Raw genomic sequence first — 6,703 nt, 5'->3', positions numbered from 1 at the left:
ATAGTTAGGAAATCTCCATTCAAAGCAGCACATGTATTTCTATCATTATCACCAAAATGTAGTTACAATTTTAAGCTTCCTGTTTGTTCCAACATTTTATGATAGAAGAAAACATTAATGGCAATTAGGCTACATTTGGGTGTTTCTGTATAGATATTAAAAGGGATTTTGTTTTCAAAACTCATTTCCCTTTAGACTGACATAGAGATCTACAAAACAAAACAAAAAAATAACTTTTTGTATTTTAAAGAGCAAATATTAGTAAAGTTGCTTCACTTTATTTATATTTATTTATTTATTTATTTATTTAATTTTCTTTTTTAGACGCCTACAGCACCTGGTCTTCCTAGGTGGTCTCCCATCCAAGTACTAACCAGGCCCGACCCTGCTTAGCTTCCAAGATCAGAAGAGACTGGGCACGTTCAGGGTGACACGGCTATAGACAAGTTGCTTGAAACACGGAATTTCACAGATATTCACTATCATCTCTTTTTGTCAAGAAGTTAAAAAGTAAAAGTATTGCCAAGAGCTACTCCATGGTATCTTTTCTCCAGTACTACATTAAAAAATTTCATAGTTCCCATAGCTAAGGTTGTTTTATTTTTTTATTTTTTCATTTATTTTTTCAACAAGTATATTGGCCACCTTCAACATGATATCACTGTGCTGGGTCTGTGAACATAAGAATAAGACAAATCATCACAATCCCTCCATGTGGAATTCATATTCCTGCTGGAGACCTAGCAAATGAAGGCATGAAACTCATCCAAGTGCCACTGCAGCATGATGAAGCCTCTAAAAACGGAGCAGAGAGGACAATCAGAGCAAAACACAGGGACTCGGTGCTCTCTGGGAGTCAGGGGAGAACCTGTGCAAGAGCCCTCTGAGCAGAATTTCGAGATTTCATACTTGTCCTATACCTGGGAGGGTGAAATGGGGCAGTTTTCCTTTCACTGTATCATTTCAGCTTTTGAAAAATAACTAACTTTTATCATATCCATGAGGTAACAGATTCAGAAGTATATCATTAAAAAAATTAAAGAATTGGTAAAAAAGAAGGACGGGGAGGGGAACGAACTGTCTTTAGCATGAATAAAGGCGAATCTCCAGTTTGGGGGATTTATCCTCCTGAGATTCACACTGATATTCCTCGGCCATTCCATTCACACAGCACACACTAAGGAACTGCCACTGGCCCATTGCCTTCCGGCGTCATCCATCCAAGCCTCGGTAACACAGAGTACCCTTCTCTGAGAGCTGTGGGCCTAGTGGCACAAAATCATGGGCTGCTGCCAAGAGAAACAGGGAGACAACTTTGCTAAGAGCTAAAGGAGAGGTGGACATCAAAGGATGATAACAAGAGACAGTGTTCTAATAAGACCACTTTGGTGAAGAGGCAAATAGGTCTGGTCAGAATTCTAGAACATTTGTTCTTTTACCTCTCCCTCAAGACTGCTCCCACCCCCCACACCCCATATCCCAACAGTGGGGCAGGATGCTGAGATATTAAAAGAATTGTCCTTTCCTCCAATTTCTATACCCTTTCCTCTTCTTCCACATTCAGAAAAAAGATATAGACTGCTAATGACACAACACTCATAGAAACTAAAATGGAAGCAGCAAAGAGCAAACACTTTTGGGATCTTAATTCTGTGCTTATAAATTATAATGGAGTTTCTGATTTCCAGTTCAACATGTTCAGAGCTTGGAAGTTGTCCATATGTCCTGACAAATAGAAATCTGAACAAACTCAAAATTCCACAACTCATCCTAGATTGTCTGGGAATTAAGGTCACAGGGGAAACCTCTACCTCCAGAGTTGGAGAGACAGAAAGGCGAACAAAGAGCATGACGACTTATAAATGCAGAAATCCATGAGCAAATACCTCCCTGAGGTTCAGCACCAGGGCAGGAAAATTAAACAAGCTGAAAAATTGCTGGAGGCACAAAGAGGTCTGAGCTAAAACTCGAGGGGGTTCTAGTCATAGAGGAGTGTTCATAATTTTCGTGAGTTTTACCTCCAGGAATCTGTGCCAGGTTCTTGCAGTGAATATCTAAAATTCTGAATTTTCCAGGATGGCCGGATCAATGTTTCACTATGTAGAACTTGAGGCCGGTGTTCTGGGTGCAAAGAGCATCTTGCCAGCACTATTCCATCCAAAGCTCTCATTGTTATATTTCATGTCAGAGTGTTCACATGTCTGTGTCTCCCCAAGACCATGGATCTGAGGCGAGTCTAGACCTTCCAGTTGTCAGCACTGTACTTAGCACATGGGAGGCTGACAATAAATGTTTGCTGATGAATGAATGAATGAATGAATGAATGAATGAGTGAATTATCCTGAATGGGGAGACTCCTGCTTCTCCCTCAGTCCCTGTAGGACTGGGAAAGAAGAAAGTGGAAAGGTTATTGTGTCACCCAGGCCCCTCCTCCTCATTTAGCTTTGTACCTAGTGATGCCTCTCTTCTTATCATCACAATGTCATAAAGGAAACAGACGCCCCCTCACGGTGAGGACCAAGTGCCCCTGGCCAGTCTCACAGGGCTGACCCTGTTTCATAGGAATCGCTCCCCCCAGTTCATTCATTATGCATCAAATGCAATGGAAATCAACAGATCTGTGGAGAGAGAGCAGATGGGTGGTTGCCAGGGGCTGGGCAGAGAGGGGAGTGTGAAGTGACTGCTAATGAGTGCTGCGGCTCTTTCTGGGGTGCTGAAAATGCTCTGGTGGTGGCGGCACAGCGTTGTAAACGTTCTAAAAGACTCTGAACGGTACACTTTAAAGTGGTTAAAGTAGTGAATTGTATGTTATGTGCATTTCACATGAATTTTTAAACAAGTACTAGGGTCAGAACAAAAGGGGTAAATTTTGCAGGCTGGGAAGCTGCAGTCCGGGGTTCGGAGCCCTGGGAATCGGCATCGCCGCTTGCTCGGGCCTTCCTCTGTCTCTGTGATTAATGGGCCCTTTCACTGTGTTCAGGATACTCACCGAGGACTCTTCATCCAGCAACTGCGACCCACCCAGAACCTGCAGCCGAGGATCAAACTGAAGCTGTTCGGCCACTCGGGGTCTGGGAAGACCACCCTGGTGGAGTCTCTCAAGTGCGGGCTGCTGAGGAGCTTCTTCAGGAGACGCCGGCCCAGACTCTCCTCCACCAACTCCACCAGGTTCCCGCCTTCGCCCCTGGCCTCCAAGCCGACAGGTAGGCGCCTCCAGCCCGGCCCCTGCCTCTCCAGTGCTTGGCTTTGCCCTGTCTTGGGTCAGGGTCTAGGATGAGTGGTCTATTGGTCCCAGGCTGACCGGATCCCACCGCCTTGGTGGCTTTCAGGTGTGGTCTAGCCCGGCCGTGGGCCTTGTGTCCACCCCCTCCCCCACATTGCCCAGCAATTGCCTGGGAATGGCAAGGAAAGGATGTCACTGAACTCGTGCTCACAGGCATGAAGGTCCACAATCACAAATGTGCCAATAGCAGATTTGTGTCATATTCTACTCGGGGACCTGGCCCCTGATGACACAAAGGGCTTGGACTAGCACTGGTTCCAGATTGCACAGATTGAATGGTGGCCCCGGGCTGCGTCCTCACTCGCATGCTTTCTTCTCGGAAGCCTGCGGGCTCACCCAGAAATGCAGGAACAGAGAGCAACAAACTGGGAGTCAGGTGGGAGCGCTATTCCTGCACATCGTGAGGTCGGTTGGTGGTTTTGAAAGGCTCCTTACTGGTTGTCATGGTTGGTCTCTCCACCCACATGGACCCTCGTCAGGAAGCTGGCTTTGCTGCCTTCCCCACCTCTCGCAGACACGATTATTGGTGGATTCGCACCCAGAGCTGCAGGATTACCTGTCCTTCCCCAGGGAGACACACCCACAGTGAGCAACAGGAGATTGTGGCATCTGGGTGTTATTTCTCCTGAACCCCCTGTAGAGCGAGGGACTTAAGATTTGCAACAGTAAGCAAAGAGATCTTCAAAGATTTTCCTAAATAATGTCAATTTGAAGCCTTGTGCCTCAGATTCGTTTTCTGTTCATGATGTTACAAAGGTGTCATACCTGTCCCCTAGGTTGAATACAAGTGTTTTCAGTTTGTTTCTATGTAGTTCTTCTCTCCATGAGGAAGGCGGTCTGGGAACATTAGCGCAGGGGGGACAGTTGACTGAGCTTTATGCGCCCCTTTCAACTCGTTTTCCCTGAACACAGTAGTAAAATGGAAACTTTCAGAGAAAAATAACCAAAATGGATTTATAATCAGAATGATTATAATGTTGCCAATGCATATTGCTGATACTTATTGAGCACCAACTGTGTGCCAGGAACTGCACAAAATGTGGTAAATGTGACACCTCATTTCATCCATGAGACGGGCTTACGCAGTAGTTTTACCACCGTTTTACTGAAGCCTCGAGGGGTCAAGTAGGCTGCCTGGAGTCACACAGCTGGCGTTCATGAAGTGTGTGGCTCCTGAGTCAGGGCTTATGAATGACGCTTGGAACTCCTGAGTCAGGGCATTTGTGTGCACACGTTTTCCATTTTCCACTGTAATTTGAGCTCAGTGTAGGGATGTCAGATGGGTTGTACCTTCTCTAAAGTCAGTAGTTTCCCAGATTGAGTGATGAGGTTCAGCCTAGCGTGTAAACCTGGCCAGTGTTTCTAGTTGGTCAGCTTCTCTGACAGTTCATGTTGTCACCCCTAGAGGGAGTCAGCCCTGTCTCGTTTAAGGTCAGTCTAATCTGAGCCACTATTGCAGGGGTGGGGAGGGAAGGAGACGGTGTGTGTGTGTGTGTATGTGTGTGTGTGTGTGTGTGCAGTGATGGCCAGAGAGAGAGAGAGAGAGAGAGAGAGATAGAGAGACAAAGAGGTATCTTTCCAGATCTTAATCTGGAATTTTTTAAACCTCATTGGGTATGAAATTATGCCCCAGGAGTCCTTAAGCTAAACTGAACCAGCCACACATCAACTGGCATAAAGGTTCCCCAGGATAATCAGATTTTATCTGCTACCCAACCCTCACCTCTCAGTAGTATTGAAGAAGGGCCTTTGGGAACCCCATGGTAGAGGCCTCATAGCGTCCCCAGCTTCACTTTTCCTTGCTCTACAGCTTCACAAGAGATTGTCCCTAGCAGCTTGACCCAGAGCTTGGAACGTCCCCTGCCTTAGAAAGTTGCCCTGAAACTTACAATTAATGCCTTTATGCTTACTGATCAAATCCATCTGGTTCAACATTTTTTCCAGAGTACTCTCATCTTTGTTCTTGGGTTGCTGACGCCACCGGAGGACAACGTTGCCAGAGGAATGGCTCCATGAAGCATAACAGACCCCAGGAACTATCACGTAGGCTCTGGAATAATGCCCAGATTTTCCCTTAAATACCCTAAGCCAGACTGAGAAGGCAAGGCAGTTTTTGAAGGTGTTAACCCACTGCCTTCTCAGATCACCGTTGCTCTGACAATAAACACTTATTCTAAGTATCCCAACTCCTGTGTTGATCTATTGGCTGAGCCGCACAGGCAGCACGAGCCCTGGACTCCGTTGCCCTCCAGTTACAATATTTCCATTTATCTTTTTTCCTGGCCATTTTTTCACATCTGGAAGAATCTGGAAGTAGATTCTTGATACAATGTGACTCAGGATGGCTGGTTTATTAGTAAATGTCACTGTGTATAGCAACATCCTTCAGCTAGCGCTTAGAGAGACTTGAGTCACAGGGCTCAGTGACAGAAGATTTTCTTGCAGATAATGTATGCTCTGGACCAAATGGGCCACCCCTGCTGCAATCAGCATAGAGACTTAGAGGGTCTCATGGGGAGGCTGCTTCTCATGTTCTCTCAGCCACCTTGGTTCAGAGCTGCCTTCCTGGGCCTAGCCCTCAAATTTCTATGTCAAGGTAACTAGTTAGTGGGGGCCCAGCTTCTCCAAAAGGACTGTTAGGAGGTAAACAATGCTATTTCTTATATCCAATGAGACTTAGTTTTTTAGAATCTCTCTGGTGTCCCGTGGTCTCAGAGGATGCTGGCTTTCTGACCAGAAGGAACCGAAAGGAGAAAACCTTCCAAATGTATCCCCTCTCCTGGGAGCTAATGTCACTGATCTCTCAGGAAGCTCAGCTCTGCTCTCTGTGGTCACTTGACTAAAGCAAAGTCCATTTGCAAGACTGAAGAAAGTAACAAATGCTGGAAAGAATATGAGATGACATAAGAACATCCAAACCTGTAGAAAATTTTTATAAAAATTTATTTGAGCCAAGCAGAGGATACAAGATCTCAACAGATTGAGAAAAATGCTTCCTAGAATGAGTCTTTTATGCATTTGCAGATAAGGAAAGAACATAAAGAAGATTACATGAAGGTTGGAGAAAGCAAGGCGAGGATTGGATTACAGGATAGTTTGTTATAGGATTATGTGCTCCCTTGAGGGTGGTTATGCCTCTAAGGAGTCTGAGAATGAGGATTACTCTGGTATTTCAAAGATGTGTTAACTTAGATGCACAAGAACAATGAACAGGGCTGGCTTAAAACTTTTTTCTAAAGAAGTGACAGGCCTGGGGTGTGATTCCCAACCATGACCTGTCCATTATGATCAGATCACCCTGTGAGGTTACTTTTCACAGAACTCCTTTTTCATCCACAGACCCATGTGTTCTCTGGACATGGATGGGCCAAATGTAGTTGTATCATTACAACTACAGGGAATCTATCCCCCTTGTAAACT

The 6,703-nt window shown here is 45.4% G+C and overlaps 1 pseudogene; it reads right to left on the bottom strand.

The window, feature by feature from the left end:
- Positions 1-325: 325 nt before the first annotated feature.
- On the bottom strand, positions 326-444 carry LOC120613013 (uncharacterized; annotated as a pseudogene).
- Positions 445-6,703: the final 6,259 nt, after the last annotated feature.

The sequence above is a fragment of the Pteropus medius genome, unplaced genomic scaffold, assembly GCF_902729225.1.
Source record: "Pteropus medius unplaced genomic scaffold, Ma_sr-lr_union100, whole genome shotgun sequence".
Taxonomy (NCBI): Eukaryota; Metazoa; Chordata; class Mammalia; order Chiroptera; family Pteropodidae; genus Pteropus; species Pteropus medius.
Note: the sequence above shows the minus strand (reverse complement) of the source record. Positions and strands in the feature narration are given on the sequence as shown.